The sequence below is a fragment of the Nilaparvata lugens genome, chromosome 1 (assembly GCF_014356525.2).
Source record: "Nilaparvata lugens isolate BPH chromosome 1, ASM1435652v1, whole genome shotgun sequence".
Taxonomy (NCBI): domain Eukaryota; kingdom Metazoa; phylum Arthropoda; class Insecta; order Hemiptera; family Delphacidae; genus Nilaparvata; species Nilaparvata lugens.
In genome coordinates, this window is record NC_052504.1 from 100,105,155 (window position 1) to 100,124,097 (window position 18,943).

Sequence of the window (18,943 nt, forward strand, 5' to 3'; positions counted from 1 at the left end):
GAATTGAATTTCGAAACACTAGAAAATTGAACACAGAATAGAATGAAGATAAAATTTAATTGTGAGAATTTTGAGTTATTTTGAATTGAAAAAACAAAGAAATAAATAAGTTAATTTGTTTCAAGCTCATATTATGCTCCTACAAACGAGTTGAGTTGAATTCAATCATTACATTCCATGTTATTACATTACTGTTCATTTACATCTACACTACAGTTACATTACATTACTGAATCATGCTCCCCTTATAAAATATTTAGAACTATTCGGGAATGTTTCATTTCGTCAAGGGAAAACGTTTCTAATAATAAAAATCTGGTGTGGTACACTCACACAACACTTTCCTTGCTCATTGAACTGGGAGCCTCATTCTTAAACGATAATAATTTAGAGAAATAACATAATGACGATTGGCGGCAACATAATTATTTGAAACTACGATCGGACTACTGTATATGTGTGTATATATTGTTTTCAGAGTACTTTTTCCTTTGTGTAAATTGTGAAATCCGATGATTTTTCAAAAGTCGTCAAAACAGCTGTTCTACAGATGAAATATCTCGACTATGTGTTATTTTTATAGACTGCTCTACCTACCTACCTCATGCACGAGGAGGAGGTCACAAAGTACATTTTTCAAGGATGGGGTGAACCCCCCATTAGTTTCCCAGAGAGGAGACTCATGCCAGTTGATGGGGCTGATAAATAACTATACGGAGTATGAATTTGAAATAAATCAGTCGAGTAATTTTTGAGAAAATCGTGAAAAACATGGTTTTGTCAGTAATTATCCGCCATTTTTTTCTCGAGAATATTACGCAGCTCCTGCAATTTTCCTAGAAATAAGACTTATGTCAGTTGATAGGGCTTATAAATAGCTATCCATGGTATAAATTTGAAGAAAATCGTTAGAGCCGTTTTCGAGAAAATCGTGAAAAACGTGGTTTTTTAGTAATAAAATTATCCGCCACTTTTTCCGCCATCTTGAATTGAATTTTATTGAATTTCTTATTGTCGGGTCCTCATGGTATAAGGACCTTAAGTTTAAAATTTCAAGCCAATCGGTTAATTAGGAATGGAGTTATCGTGTTCACAGACATACACACATACACACATACACACACACACACACACACATACACACACACAAACATACACACACACACACACACACAGACAACACCCAAAAATTATGTTTTTGGACTCAGGGAACCTTGAAACGTATAGAAAACTTGAAATTGGGGTACTTAATTTTTTGGAAAGCAATACTTTCCTTACCTATGGTAGTAGGCAAGGAAAGTAAAAATGATAAAATAAAGATTATCATAAAAACTACGACTACGCGCCGTTTCGGAAAGCCAATTTTCTGACTCCAGCTGTTTAAAGTCTAGAACTTATAGCAAAAATAAGAAATTTAGATGATAAGTCTGGAACTTATTAGCTGAATCCCAAGCTCGGAAACCGGCTCTCAAAGTAACTTGATTGGAATAGACTTCCTACATTTTTTTTCTTGAATGTTCTAGAATCTTCTTCTAAATAAATGTTGATAAATGTTTATATCTATGTGTAAAACCTTTTAAAGACAAGTGTGTATTGAAAATATTTGGAATTTGTTAATCATGAATGGATCTAATCTGCTTTTGCTCTAGGATCTTCTCCTTATTTCTAATTACTCGATGAATAACTTAATATATTGTTGATGTATATCTATATCCATATGAATGTATATGTTTAATATAGTATTATATAATACTTATATCAAATAATACTTTATATAATGTTTTGAAAGAAGGCAATGTTTATCACGAAAAGTGAATTTTACAAAAGAAGTCAACTATTCAAAAGGAATCTATATATAACTATTATATCTATGAATAACTAGTGCAATTCTGATAAGGATTATAATGAACCTGACTATTCCTAATATACGATACAATTTGTGTTATTTCTAGCTCTAACTTTTGTCAAATTACGCAAAAATTAAATAAATTCAAATGTAAAATTTATGAATAAATAAATCTAATAAATTAATAAATTTGAGACTCTGAAAAAAATAAAGGATAGTGAGTAATATCTAAGAATGGAAAATAATAATTAAATAAGAATACTAAGAAATTGTCAAAAACCACAGATTTATTGATAATCAGAAAGACCGGTTTCGGTTGTTACACCATTGTCAATCTCTGACAAACTCTGATAACTCTTATTATAGTTATTAGATAGTTATTATAGTTATGGTTATATGAACTCTCTATAAACTCAGTTTATCAGAGATTGAAGCGGGGTATCTCAGTTCTACTGCAAATATTGAATAGAGTAATAATATAAAAGTCAGGTATTTTCATAAACATATTGAATTATATTAAAGTGATTATTATCTCTCAATTGTCAATCTCTGATAAAACTCTGAGAATCTATTATAGAGTTTATATAAACTCTCTATGAACTCAGTTGATCAGAGATTGACAATGGTGTAACAACCGAAACCGGTCTTTTTGACTATCAATAAATCTGTGGTTTCTGACAATTTCTTAGTATTTTTATTTGATATGAATAATAACCGCAAAATCAACTTCTCAACTACACAAAAATTACCACAACACAACTGTAAGGCACACAAAAAGGGAAAAATAATGATTTCTGAAGGAGTCCTGAATATTCTATCACAAATAAAGCAATACAATCTTGATAATGATGAAATTGTACCATAGTTCTACTGCGAATATTGAATAGAGTAATTATATAAGAAGTGGGGTATTTTCATGAACATATTGAATTATATATAGTGATTATTATCTCCAACTTAGTTTGAATGAGGTACGATAACAATATTCTCGAATCTGTAATGGTAGCTGTAGTGAAGTCCACGGTATAATGACAGTGAAAAAAGATAAGAGAACAACGTTGCCGATCGTCCAGTCAATACCTTCTATAGACGGTAGCTGATACAGGTCTATTGATGTAATATTAACTGTTCATTCTCGTTTTATTAAGGGAGAAATTAAAATTTTCAATAATTACTCCATGTTGAATTTCCATAATTGAAATGGAATATTTGTTGATCAATTATTAATTCTACATTGTTTAAAGACGATCTGGCAACAAAGCAGAGCGAGAGAGAGATAGCGCTATCCGCTTTGTTGAATGATAGACAGGATAGCAATACCATTGCTAATCAAACACTGCTATTATAATGTGGACCTCACTATAGCAGTCAAATTTCTCCAATAAATGAATTAATTGATTCATCGACAGGGGTCACAGTAAGTGAATTAATTCATTTATTGGAGAAATTTGACTGCTAGTTGTTCTATTTTAAGAATATTAAAGTGATTTCATAGATACAATTGCATTCCCGAATAATTATGAATATAATTATATTGATGAATCAAAAAACATATGATTATTGATTTATGATTCAAATACTTGAAATCATCAAATTATGATTCAAATACTTCAAATCATCAAGGTGATCCCACATGAACATCAATATAGGAACCTCAGGAATTTTAATATCATAAAAACTTCAAAATTGGCGCATAACTGTGAGCATACCCGACTGGCAATTAGGAGGTACCGGGTTCGATTCCCGGGCTGGCGAATAATTCTGGATAGTAGCTATCATCGAATTCTCATCTGTCAACCCTGTTATCAATATTTGCAGTAGCAGAAGTCATCGAGGTGGCTTACAGCATTTAACTTTGGATTTTCGTTTAATAATAATAATAATTTATCAATTAGCCATTTTTCACATCAATCTCCACCATGGGAATTGTCAAGATTGAGAATTGAAGATTGTGAATTGAAGATTGATTTATGGGATGGATTTGAAGTGAAGTAAAAAAATTCAGGGTTATTTAAACCAATACTGAGAATGAGACAGTAGATCGATTGAATAAAAGCTAGCAAATACTATTGTAATTTTTAAGCGCATGCTAGGATTCTAGTCAGCTGTACAATCTTATTTGTATACCCATTGAGACGATTGAATAAAAGCAAGAATATTTATAGTAACCAGGAACTAGTCCATGAGTAATAATATATTTATAGTTTATACAGAAAGTTCTATCATAGAGGAACGATAGCATAAGTAGATATCCCATGGTATAGGGCGTTTATGTCGCAACGTTTTCTGTTATCCCAAGCCGATAGTTCACGTAGTTCTTTCCTATGCAGCTATGTGACGCTGGTAGTCTCTCAAATTGTGGCTTTCATACACTATCACCCCAACAAAACAGTAAAAATTTACAATAATCGACAGTAATCGGCTTGAAATAACAGTAAAAGTTGCGACATAAATTCCCTATACCATGGAATATCTACTTACGCTATTGTTTCTCTATGGTTCTATATAATCACAGTGGATTGAGATTCCCAGTGGAATGCAAAAGTCTCTCACAAAGGCCCGGTTGCATAAAAGCCGGTTAAATTTTAATTATTCCACTAGAACAATCCAAAGAAGTCATCTTATCTAAAGGCCTCCTCTGATTGGTTCTCCTGAAATTAAACATAGTTAACCGGATTTGTGCAACCAGGCCTGACAGGCATAGTTTGAAACATGTTTGTAACTTTTTTATAAATTCGTGATATTTTATACAATATTCCAGTGTTTCATTATAATTAAATATCACTATATCTCACTAAAACAGTATCTGAGTTTAAAATTTAACCCGCTTTTATGCGACCGGGCCTGACAGACATAGGTGTTGGAACATGTTTGTAACTTTTTAATAAATCGTTATATTTTTACAATATTCTAGAGTTTTATTATTAATAAATAACACTATACCTCACTAAAAACAGTATCTCAAGTTGAAAATCGCTTAAAAAATTAGTTCACATACAGAAGAATACTTGTCTTTCATTGGTTCATACACTATCCCATATCTGAAAACTTTTATTTTGTATGATAGGGATGTACATAGCTAGGCTACTCTATTCATTAGACCTATAGTGTGGTCCACGTTATAATGGCAGAGTTTGATTAACAATGGTATTGCTATCCTTGTCTATCATTCAACAAAGCGGATAGCGCTATCTTTTTCTCGCTTTGCTCTGTTGCCATATCGTATTTTAACCGTGTAGATTTAATAATTAATCAACAAAATATTGAAATTGAATAAAAATTCTAAGAAATTGTCAAAAACCACAGATTTATTGATATTTTGAAAGACCGGTATCAGTTATTACATCATTGTCAATCTCTGATAAACTGAAACCAAATACAAGAGCAGCTGAATTTATACTAGTGGGCGAGTACTGCTATTGGTCAAGGGCATGAACGCCTGCCATTGGCCCAGCTAGACAGTCTCCTTCCACTCAACGGTGTCACAAAATGGCGGCTTGAGCAACAGACTAGTCATGAAGACAAAATTTACATACAAAATTCAGAGTAATACTTATTCTGAAAGTGAATTTTGTTATCAAGGCGAGTCTGTTGCTTGAGCCGCCATTTTCTGACACCGTTGAGTGGGAGGAGACTGTCCAGCTGGGCCAATGACAGGCGTTCATGCCCTTGACCAATAGCAGTACTCGCCTACTAGTATAAATTCTGCTGCTCTTGTATTTAGTTTCAGTTTATCAGAGATTGACAATGGTTTAACAACCGAAACCGGTCTTTTTAATATCAATAAATCTGTGATTTTTGACAATTTCTTAGTATTTTTATTCAATATGAATAATAACCACTATATCAACTTCTCAACTACACAAAAAACGAAGAGAAAAAAAATCATCCCAATTATGGAAATCCATTCTGAAATTATTGAAAAAATATAATTCTTGCTTAATGAAATGTAATTGGTCATTTTTAACGAGAATAAACCGTTTATACACCATCAAAAAAACCGGTATCAGCTACCGTCTATGAAAGGCATCGACAAGATAGAGGATTGGCAACTTTGATCTCCTATCTTTCTCCACTGCCATTATAACGTGGACCTCACTATATACCCTACTCTACAATAGACAATACAGAACAATGTCTACTCTCTCGCTCTCTCTCTTCTCTATCAATGTACATACTCATCTCTACTATCCTTGTTTATTTCTGTGTGTGCGAGTGTGTATCTTTTGTTTCAAGTAATATAAATGTTTTTGATTCATTTCAGTCAACCTATCTGTGTTATCTATCACTGTTAGGGCTTTTTAGAGCCTTTAGAATAATATGTGGTTGTTGAGTGTGTATTTTTGTTTGGTTTATTGACAGTTTCACCTACAAATTGATTGATTGATACAATAAGTGGATCATTCAAATTATAGGGAGAGAAAAACTAGGGTAACCTTGTGCTATTCCTCTCCCAAATTTAAATAACACAGTCCGAAATAGATTGTCTCGTAGTTGTTCACAAAATTTTCAGTCATCCATAAAGTGGATTTTTAAATTTAGATTAAAATTGAATTGATACATTCTCCAATGTATGAAAATGATGACTCATATACTCGATTTGAAGCACAAATTACGTCTAATACTAGAATTTACTCTATTAACAGAGATATTGTGGAATTTCTTCATATCAAGGTAGAATAAAAACGATATTGTCAGTTCCACATAAACTATGTAGAACTTGAGGGAATCAGGAAATTAGGGCTGACAAATAGTTTTCGAATAGTAGCGCTCAACGAATTTCCAATTCAACCAAGTTGTCAATATTTGTAGTAGCAGAAGTCTTCGGGTGATTCACAAAATTTATCTTGGATTATCGTTTAATAATAATTTGAAATTAGGAACTTATGAAGATTAAGGTAGAATGAGCAGTTAAACAGTTCCAGTTACAATAAAGTTGAAAGTTTCATTTGATGTAAAAGTTTCACATTAACGATGTGGAACTGACAATAACGTTTCTATCTCACCTTAATGTATTTCACTTCATTCCACATACGTTAGTTATTCAACAATAAATAATCATTTCTGGTTATTCCAATAATATTCGCAAAAATCATAATCAATTTCAACCAGCACTATTCTGATTTGTAGTTTCAGATTGATGATTTTTTGGTGTAAGAATTGAAATGAACATAAAATACAATCATGATATTTGGACAATTTGTGATGAAAATAGGAAATACGAGGAGTTTTGGGCAATAGCCTGTTTTTCATTGTATTGTTTCCTCTATCCAATAGATTTCATTGTTAACTGAAGCCGATAGTCGTAGTAGTTGTTTTTGGTCAAGCTACTCGTATGTGACGCTGGTAGTCTCTCATACTGTGCCGTTCAGACAGACAAGACAAGACAAGCTCAGTTAGTCAAGACAAGACAAAACATAATCAGACACGTTTAGTCACAATACTTCACATTGCTGCTTGTGACGCAGCTCACACTGATTAAACATGTCTTCATAAGCAACTATGTGAAGTATTGTGACTAAACGTGACTGATCATGTCTTGTCTTGCCTTGACTAACACTCCCAACAACACAGCAATAAATAATAAGATAACTCCTACTGATTACCAGGTGAAACTGTCAATGATTCTTGGTGAACCTTTTTTAATTTTTGATTTGTCTGACATAAACCAACAAATAAATTCTGCACTAAATGTAATTAATCTATGTTGTGGTATGCATGGGTGTCAAGTATTCATTGATCAGTGTGTAGAGCAGCTGAGTAAATAATGTAATAGTGTAATTGGTACATCACGTGTAGAGTGTATAACTATAGTGAGGTCCACGTTATAATGGCAGTGGAGAGAGATGGGAGAACAACGTTACCGATTCTCTGCCTTGTCACTGCCTTCTATAGAGGATATTGATATTCTGATTGTGATATTCAATTCAATTTTTAATTCAAAATTTATTCATTTTGCACATCAATACATGAAATATTGACAAAAATAATTGAAAATGATTGTTTGTTGACATAATTTACCCACATTAACTGGTTATTCTTGTTTAAAATAATCAACTATTCATTTATTTATTTCATTAGCAATTACAGATCATAATTATAATACATTTAATAATAATATGATCGGGAGAAGACAACAGGCATAGCCCAAAACTGTCTCTCCCAAATTTTTACAAATAAGAGTTTCAAAAAAGAATAAGGTTAAGATTTCACTTTCACTTCAAAAAGTACAATTTCCACATCAAAACTAATGACTAAACTGAAAATTTTGAATTTTTTAATTTGAAAACTGATTAAAAACAGAAATATTTCACTCAAATCTCTACAAATTAGAAATTTTCGAGTAATTTTCTAAAATTTTGAGCCAGAAGAGAAACACAACTTCACTATTAGCACAGCTGATTATATATTATTCGTCAATAGTATATATTTCTCAATGGAAAAATGATGAATTTCCATTTTAGAGGTTGAATTATTCCTATTTCTACATCGTAAAAACGATCTGGCAACGTTGTGGAGCTAGAAAAGGATTGCGCTATCTGATTTGTCGAATTATAGACGAGGCAAAACCGATGTTAATCGAATACTGCCTTCATATTAACTGTTCATTCTAAGTAATAATGACTAATTGTATTTTATTTGTCAGGAAAATATATTTCTCAATGATGAATTCCAATGATTTTAGATCGAATATTTATATTAATCTACAATTCAACATCATGAACAAAGATCTGGCAAAGTTGTGGAGCTAGATAAGGATAGCTCTATCTGCTTTGTCGAATCATAGACAATGATAGCAACACCAATGTTAATTGAATATTGACTTTATTAAGTGGATCCCACAGGAAATTTGCACTATGTCTATAGTGAGGTCCACGTTATAATGGCAGTGTTAGATTAGCAATGGTATTGCTATCCTTGTCTATCATTCAACAACGCGCATAGCGCTACCTCTTCCTCACTTTGCTCTGTTGCCAGATTGTCTTTTAACAATGTAGCAATGATGATTAATAACCAAGTTATTGAATTGAATTGAATTTATTGCCAAAACTACAAATACATATTTGTACAATATTAATTACAAGAGTAAACAATACAAATAAACATTTTATTCAATCTCAATTATAGAAATTCATTATGAAAGATTTATATCTTGCATAATAAAAATAGAATTGATTATTTCAAACGAGAACAGAAAGTTAATATTGCATCAATGAACCTGTATCAAAAAACCACAGATTTATTGATACTAAGAAAGACCGGTTTCGGTTATTACACCATTGTCAATCTCTGATAAACTAAAACCAAATTCTGGAGCAGCAGAATTTATACTAGTGGGCGAGTACTGCTATTGGTCAAGGGCATGAACGCCTGCCATTGGCCCAGCTAGACAGTCTCCTCCCACTCAACGGTGTCACAAGTAACAGGAGTCGGAGCTTGAGTGGGAGGAGACTGTCTAGCTGGGCCAATGGCAGGCGTTCATGCCCTTGACCAATAGCAGTACTCGCCTACTAGTATAAATTCTGCTGCTCTTGTATTTAGTTCTAGTTTATCAGAGATTGACAATGGTTAAACAACCGAAACCGGTCTTTCTAAGTATCAATAAATCTGTGGCTTTTGACAATTCTTAGTCGTTTCCATTTAATATGAATAATTACCACAATATCAACTCTTCAACTACACAAAAATTGGAATAAAACCTGTATCAGTCACCGTCTATAGGAGGCATTGACAAGACAGAGCATCGGCGACGTTGTTCTCCTATCTTTCTCCACTGCCATTATAACGTGGACCTCATTATAGTGTTAGTGTAAGTACGCTCTACACTATGTGTGTGTAGTGTAAATGTACGTATTAGGGGCATGTCAGAAACAAAATTGACTTCATACCCGGGAGGCTGGTACACATTCATAGGAGGCTGGTACACATTCATGTGAGGCTGGTTCACATTCATGTGAGGCTGGTTCACATTCTTGTGAGGCTGGTTCACATTCATGTGAGGCTGGTTCACATTCATGTGAGGCTGGTTCACATTCATGTGAGGCTGGTTCACATTCATGTGAGGCTGGTTCACATTCATGTGAGGCTTGTTCACATTCATGTGAGGCTGGTTCACATTCATGTGAGGCTGGTTCACCTCCATATGAGGCTGGTACACATTCATGGGATGCTGGTTCACATTCATGTGAGGCTGGTTCACATCTATGTGAGGCTGGTTCACATTCATGTGAGGCTGGTTCACATCTATTTGAGGCTGGTACATATTCATGTGAGGCTGGTTCACATTCATGTGAGGCTGGTTCACATTCATGTGAGGCTGGTTCACATCCATATGAGGCTGGTACACATTCATGGGATGCTGGTTCACATTCATGTGAGGCTGGTTCACATCTATGTGAGGCTGGTTCACATTCATGTGAGGCTGGTTCACATCTATTTGAGGCTGGTACATATTCATGTGAGGCTGGTTCACATTCATGTGAGGCTGGTTCACATCTATTTGAGGCTGGTACATATTCATGTGAGGCTGGTTCACATTCATGTGAGGCTGGTTCACATCTATTTGAGGCTGGTACATATTCATGTGAGGCAGGTACACATTCATGTGAGGCTGGTTCACATTCATGTGAGGCTGGTTCACATCTATTTGAGGCTGGTACATATTCATGTGAGGCTGGTTCACATCTATGTGAGGCTGGTTCACATTCATGTGAGGCTGGTTCACATTCATGGGAGACAAGTTTTACACAATTTTATAGTGTACAACTATTTACAACACAATTTTCTACAACGATTATTTCTATAGTGATGTTATCTAGAAGTTCATCTATCCTTGAACTCATATGAGATCAATTTGAAGTGAAATTTTGAATCAAGGTTAATTTCAATATTTGCAGTAGCAGAAGTCTTTGGGGTGATTTGCAGCATTTTATTAGGATTTTCTTTCAAGAATAATTGATGATCCATCAGCATTCGAATAATTACAATATCTCAGTAATTTCTATCTGTAGAATTCCAATCGTTAACAAGAGTTATCTATCAATTAGAAGTTCATGAACCCTTGAGTTCATATTATAAAATACGGAGTAAATCATATGTATGGGAACCCTTCAATAAATTGGAGACAATACTGTAACTTTCAGGATAAGTTATAAGTCGAATACTCTACCTTTCGATGTATTACTAAGGGGGTGACTCATAAGGGGGTGACTTAGGGGTTGTAACTGAAATATTTTGAATGTAAACACCCATTGGGTGGTACCTGATTTTGAAGGCCCTTTTAGAACAAGGAAGATGACATCAATTGAAATGTTCTAAGATGCTCTCTTCCAAAATGGCGGCTGATTGAAGTTTTGAGGCAAAAGTCCGGAATAATGAGGAGGATACAGCTATCTGATTTGTCTAATGACAGACAAATCAGATTCTAACATTATAACGTAGATCTTATCACAGATGAATAATGAAAAATATAATCAAAATTCAAATACGAATTAATTTTCTCGAGGCATGGAACAATGAACGTACAGGCCAAATCAAAACATAAAAATGAATGACCAAATGAGTTTGAATTAGGCTAATAGATAGAACAATAGGTCCAGCAAAATTATTTCTTCGATATATGTGAATATTCTCCATTTAAGTGATAATAATGTAAAATATTTCTTCCATGTTTGGTTTTGAAGCATCTAAATTTGAAAATGTACTTTGTGAAAATAATTGAGGACTGAAATTGTTGTGAAGTGAACAACTACAAGACTTGAGCTGCGTTTACACCAAAGTTATTAACAAAATGAACCAAGCTATTAATCCTCATAGACTCTATTAGATTGAATATAAATTATCACACACATGATGAACATATGTTTTTGTCAAGTTCCGCTCAATCCAATAGAATCTATGAGGATCAAGTTATCAACATTTTGTTAATTACTTTGGTGTAATCTCAGCTGCGTTTACACCACAGTTATTAAACACAAGATGTTGATAACTTAATCCTTATAGATTCTTTTAGATTGAACGGAACTTGACAAACACATATGTTCATCATGTGTATGATAAGTTATGTTCAGTCCAATAGAATCTATTAGGATAAAGTTACTAATATTTTATTGATAAATTTGGTGTAAACACAGCTTAACCTATTTCGGACGATGTGTAACCTCATCCAAATTTGGGAGAGGAATAGCACAAGGTTACCTTATTTTTCCTCTACCTATCATTTTGATGATATACTTATTGTATGAATCATTGGAGAATGAAGAATAAATGAGTTTGAATTAGGCAAATAGATAGACAAATAAATGAAAAGAGAATTGTTATCCAATAAGCTTCTAGAAAAGCTTTGGAAAAGCTCTGGAAAAGCACTCAATGACCATAATTCGACAAAATTACCATTCAAATTGAATGCAATAAAATGGCGGTGCATTTCAGAATGGTAATTGCAGTCAAATTAGCTGAGTCTCATTTTCCCATTCCAAGCTGTAAAATCGGTAATAAAATGGTTTCAGTGTGTATCGACCTGTAGTGAGGCAGCATCAAATTGACATTGTGTTGCTATCCTTGTCTATCATGCGACAAAACAGATAGCACTATCCTTCTCAAGCTCTGCAATGCTGCCTGATCGGTTTTTAACAATATAAAAATCCAATTGACACAGTCTTCAAATTTATTCATGGAAATTCATCATAGAATCACTGATATAGTATATTCCGCACCTAGAGCAGAAAATGAGATTTTCCGGCTCGAAATCGGTTTTCAAGTCCAAGGCCGTAGGCTGAGGACTAGAAAAGATTGAGAGCCGGAAAAACATTTTTGCCCGTGGTGTGAACGCTATTTTTCGCCACACACAAAAATAAACATTATATATATGAGAATAGTTGTTTACTAAGCACTTCCGAAAGCAGAAGTGGAAGGTGATAGCTCTAGCAAATCTGAAGTAATCTGAAGTAATCAGGAAATTGTCCAAGTATTTTATTTTTTATTCTGATTTGTCTAAATAACCTAAAAGATGATGTTCAATATTTTGTGGGAGGTAGAGTTTATACTTTCTATTCTTCCAAATGACAATAAGATGATATTATTATAAATGTTTTAATTATTGAATAATGAACACAAATAATGAAGAGTTTTTTGATCAGCTGTTTTTTGATTAGTTCCTTTCTTAGTTCCATGTTAGCGGCTGGAAAGGGCACTCTTTCCGGCCTAGGCCGGAAAGAAACCTGTTCTGACGTCAGACGAGAGTCGTCTGCAAACAATGTCTTTCAGATCTACGTAGGGACTGGAAAACAGCTGCTTTCTGTGCAGTGTGGCGGAAAAATCTAATTAACACAGTCTTCAATTTCATTCATGAAAATTCATCATTAAATCACTGAGAAATATTTTTTCCTACAAGTAGAACATGGTGGATTATTTAAAACAAGAATGAAAAGTTGATCCTTATTACATAGTTTTCACTTGTATCAGATATTCTTCAAAGAAGGCATTGACAAGCCAGAGAATCGGCAAAGCTGTTCTACTACCTTCCTTCACTGCCATTATAACGTGGACCTCACAATATTATCAACTGAACTTTTCGAATTATGAACTGGAGAATCGTGTATTGATTTCATAGCCAGCTATTTTACGAGTAAGTAGTAGTTCTGTGAACAGTAGACCTCGCGTTCAGTGAGTTACATTGACCTGTTGTTATGTTCTCTCAAAAATTAATAAATAATTCATTAATTAGAAATGTCTAGAAAAATCCTAACATAGAGCTTTCTGTCCTATCGTACCGTGACGGGTCGTCCCGGAATGTGAGTGTGAGCGCTGTTATCAGGTCTGGCTGCAACTGTCTACAATGTTGATGGAAAGATACATTTTCAAGATGTTCGATTTTTGAACGGGTAGTATTATAGTCCACTAGACAGCTGATTTATGATGAATAATTCATAGTCTGATTTTCACGGTAATATTGCGTATGAAGGAGGCTCCTTTTTCCTTTTATATTATCCTTGAAATGCAAAATTTCCAAGAACCTTGTATATACGTCGACGCGCAATTTTAAAAGGAACATACCTGTCAAATTCCATGAAAATCTATTACCGCGTTTCGCCGTAAAAACATATAAACCTATAAACATTCAAACATTAAAACATCAAGAGAAAAGCCAAACCGTCGACTTGAATCTTAGACCTCACTTCGCTTGGTCAATTACTATAGTATACAGTAGAACCTCTATAATTCTCAGTTGACGGGACCAAGCGTTCACTACGAATTATGGAGCAACGAATTATAGAGATCGATTTTACCTGTAGAAATCTGAGGACAAAATTGGAATTATAGGAAATTTTTTAAAACTACTGTACAATAAACATTGTGCTGAAACTAAATAATTGGATGGGGTGTGAATGGAAGATTACCGTTCATTTTTAGAAAAGAATATTGAAGGAAAGCAAAGATAATATGGGAAGGAGGGAAATGGGAGAGAATTTAGGAAGAGAAAGAAGAAGAAGAAGATGGAGAAAAAGGAGAAGAAGGATAAGAAGGATAAGAAGAAGAAGAAGAAGAAGAGAAATGAGAAGAAGGAGGAGAAGAAGAAGGAGGAGGAGAAGAATGAGAAGGAGGAGAAGAAGAGGGAGAAGAAGAAGGAGAGAAGAAGAAGAAGAATAAGGAGAATATGAAGAAGAAGGAGAAGAAGGAGGAGGAGAGGAAGAAGAAGAAGGAGAAGAGGAAGAAGAAGAAGAAGAAGAAGGAGAAGGAGGATAAGAAGATGAAGGAGAAAAAGAAGAAAAAGAAGAAGGAGGAGTCAAGGTTTATGGCGGTTTCACTTCATGGTTGCAGGTTCATGGTAGGTTTTGAGAGAGGTTTTACTTGAATAGTAGTTGCACGGGTGATTCTCCAAAGGGAGAGAAAGAGCAAAAGTAGTAAGTCCCAGAAAAGCGAGCAAGTCAACTTTAACGGCACAGACAGTACGTGCCGACTGTGTCGTGGTCGTGGTCGTGCCGTAGTCGTGTCGTGAACGTGATGTATAAAGGCGCTTGCGGATCCTCGCAATTGAAGTGGTGGCTGTAAAAAGTCTTCGCTGAAAACGTTCTCTCCGGCTTCATCAAGTTTCCCTCGTAAAAAAGAACTCGCTTTTTTCTAGTATTCTTCTACAAATTTTAAATTGTTGGGTTTTCATACCCTATTGTTTCCCACTCACCCCCTCCTCCTCCTTCTTCTCCTTCTCCTTCTTCTTCTTCTTCTTATTCATCTGCTTCTCCTTCTTTTTCTCCTCCTCCTTCTTCTCTTTCTCGTTCTTCTACATCTTCTTCTTCTTCTTCTTCTCCTTTTCTTCTTCTCCTCCTGTTCCTTCTTCTTCTTCTTCTCGTTCTTCTTCTTCTTCTTTTTCTTCTTTCTTCTTCTTCTTCTTCTTCTCTCCTTCTTCTCTTCTTCTTCCTCTCGTCTTCTTCAAGAGTACGTTGAGTTTTCAGTTCATCAAGTTTTTGATTATGCCATTGCGAAGCACAGGTCACCTGCTAGTATGATATAAGATTTAAGTATGAATGTACCTACTTTTCCAAAATTCAATTCATCTCGCATCAATGTTATCGACATCCACATGTTATTATACCAGGTAACCCGTGCTCCGCAAGGTTCTCATAAAAAACTTGACAAACTGAAAACTTGATCTACCGAAATCTTGAACAATTCATAATAGCCTTTAACCATCCTCGATGAATTATATTAAGAATCTATATGCAAAATTATTTCAAGTTAAGGCTGCACAAAGGCTAAAAATAAACTTTTTACTCGTGATATTTTCAAAAGTTTCTAAATTTGTATATCATCAAGCTATCAAAATGAAAGAGTTTTCTCAGGAAAACATTTTTTTTCTGATCATAACTTTTGAGATATGAGTGCCAAAAGTTCAAATTTTTGGGACAGAACATTTCAAATTCGGTAGGAAATAGATCCATGAGATCTAGAGGATATATTCTTCATGGTATTGTTGATCTAGTAAAACAAAAAATTACTGAAAATATCAATTTTTACTTTCCTTGCCCTATTACCATAGGTGAGGAAAGTATTGCTTTCCGAAAAAAATTAAGGTACCCCAATTTCTATATTTCCATACGTTTCAAGGTCCCCAGAGTCTAAAAAAGTGGTTTTTGGGTATTGGTCTGTATGTGGTGTGTATATGAGTGTATGTGCGTCTGTGGCACGATATCTCATCTTAATTAACGGAATGACTGAAATTTGGAACTAAGGTCCTTCCCCTATAAGGATCCGACACGAACAATTTCCATCAAATGCAATTCAAGATGGCGGCTAAAATGGCGAAAATGTTGTCAAAAACAGGGTTTTTCGCGATTTACTCGAAAACGGCTTGAACGATTTGATCACATTCATACCTGAAAAAGCATAGATAAGTTCTATCAACTGCCACTAGTCCCATACCTGTAAAAAATTCAGGAGCTCCGCCCCATCTATGCAAAGTTTGATTTCAGATTTTACAATTTGATTGATTTACAATTTAAACTAAAAATTCCAATGGAAATATTGAGGCATGAAAATCTCACAATTGATGTCCAGTAAACATTTTCACCTAGAATGGAAATAAGCTCAAAGTTCGAGAAAATAAGATTATTCAATTGCCAACTGTTGGCAAGTGTTGATTATATTAAATCATCACTATGAACAGATAGCAGACTCGTGTGTCTGCAGCGTTATTGTCCTGTCATCAGCTGGCTTAGTCTTCGAATACTAGACTATTTTTAGATGCACGTGAACACTAGCGTCAGTTGATCGATTTTCATAAACGGCAAGGAAAGTTGTGTGAGTGCGCCACACCAGATTTTCAAGATAGTTATTAGTTGAGTAATTTTTGGTAGATTGAATAACTTTTCCAAAAAAATTATATCTTTAGAAAATTTTTGTTCCACTAGATCGACAATACCATGAAGATCCACTGAATCTCATGAATTTATATCGTACCGAATTTGAAATGTTCTGTCCCAAAATACAAACTTCAATCGCTCATATCTCAGAAGTAATGATCGGAAAAAAAACATGTTTTCCTGAGAAAACTTTTTCATTTGATAGCTTGATGATATACGAATCGAAAAACTTTGTAAAATATCACGAGTAGAAATTTCATTTTTAGCCTTTGCACAACCTTTATCAGTTGAGTAGTTGAGACGAGATTATGCGTCATTCGTGAATTTCCTATCCCCTACGTGTATAAGCCAGTTCTTTTCTCATGTAACATCATTTTATTGTTTGAAATGACCCAAAATCTCTCACTAATAACATGCGATGCAAATAGAAATTGTTGCATCATTGAGGAGAGCTCATCAGCGTGCCTTGGTTTGCACTGAAACAAACTTGCAGTGATCAACTATCATTGAAGCGGCCATAATCATCTAATATTGGTCCAATCATGATAAAATACATACAATCTGTCCAAATGGCCGCTGTGTGAGTGAATGAAGACTTCAGGACAATATTTATATATGATATTTAGGACCGTTTGCAAAGTACAGAAAAACTGTATCAAGTTAATCAAGTTTAAGCTAATCTGAAAGTTTAAACTTGAATCGGTTTTCTCAGTGCATTTACTAATCCAGTTCAAGTTAAACTAGTTTAGCGTTAAGTGGGTAATAGAATGTCATCGTTTTATATATCAGGGAAAGCTGATTTTACAGGAAATTTGTTATTTGTTTACTTACCATCAGTAAATTGAGGTTATGTAGCTACTATTCCTTGTTAACATTTCACAGAGTAAGCTGTACAGTAAATAAAGTGAGAAGCGTTCAAAAAATGATGAAATGCTATATTAATATATCTTAGAATGTTTATAGAAGAGCGATTTTGTTACGCTTAAATCTACTACGGTCTACCTCGTTTATTAGTAATCTCTCGAAAGCAAAATATCTCAGTTATGAGTTATTAAAAATATGTTTCCCAATCAAAGACTACTGTTGGAAATTGTCTTATTTTCTATCAAGTGCTTTATTCAATCAAATACTGGATTGGCAGTTGCTTTACTCAAGCAAAACCGTCAAGAAAATTCTCTATTATCCCAGAAATTTGAATCATTCGTTTTTGCCCAATTTTTCTCAGTCTTGAAATTTCTTTGCAGTCATCTTTATTAATCGCATTAAAAAATTCTATCAATTCCTCCATTATAATATTATTATCACATTCAAATAATTATTCACTAACCTAAATCAATAATATTATTATCGTCACAGAAGCATACAAAACAACCGTCGAAAAATAATTCCCTATCAGCTGTTCCCCATAAATCTTTACAGATGTCAAGCTAATCCAAATTATTTGGTTTGAACCTCTTGCTTGGAGGTTTAAACTTCCCAGAGTTTAAACTCAATGAAGAGTCAAGATGATTCTGTGCAAACGGAACTTTAGTTTAATCCAAAAAAAAAACCAGATTTGTTTTAAGCGTTAGCTTAAATTTACACTGTGCAAACGGCCCATAAGATATGTTTCTTACCCAGGAACAATGCCCTATAGAGTTCATAAACACTCTGTATAGTTCGAGTACAAAACCCTACCGGAATAAATCATGTAACTCGTGGAATCGATAACACAACGGTATCTTTTCCAAGATGCATGCAGCTAAGGAATAGAAATACAGAGTCGATTGAAAATAGAAAATAATGTGAACAGATATTGCAGTGCTGTATCGAATAAGAATACCCAAGCAGCTGATGAGAATTGGAAAATATAAAAATATGAATTTGGAATAAATGGTGTAAGGGAGCGAAAGGACAGAGAGTATGTGTCAGAGATAAAGAGAGAGAAAAAAAAGAAAGATGGAGAGTTGAAATAACAGCATGTAATCGACCAAAAAAAAAAAACATATGGATAAAAACGATATAATGGTGAGGAGAAGAAAGAGAGATGGAACTGAGACGGAGTAATAATGAAAAAAGAAGAAGGTGTGAGGGAGAGAGACAGAGAGAGAAAGAGAGAAACATGAAGAGTTTGAATAATCGACCAAACGGAAGATGGAAAGGTAAAGATGGAAAGGGAGTGAGAGAGAGGCTACAAAAAATAGAGAAAGAGTGAGAGATAGGGGAAAGTGAGAAGAAGGAGGAGAGAGAGACAAGAGAG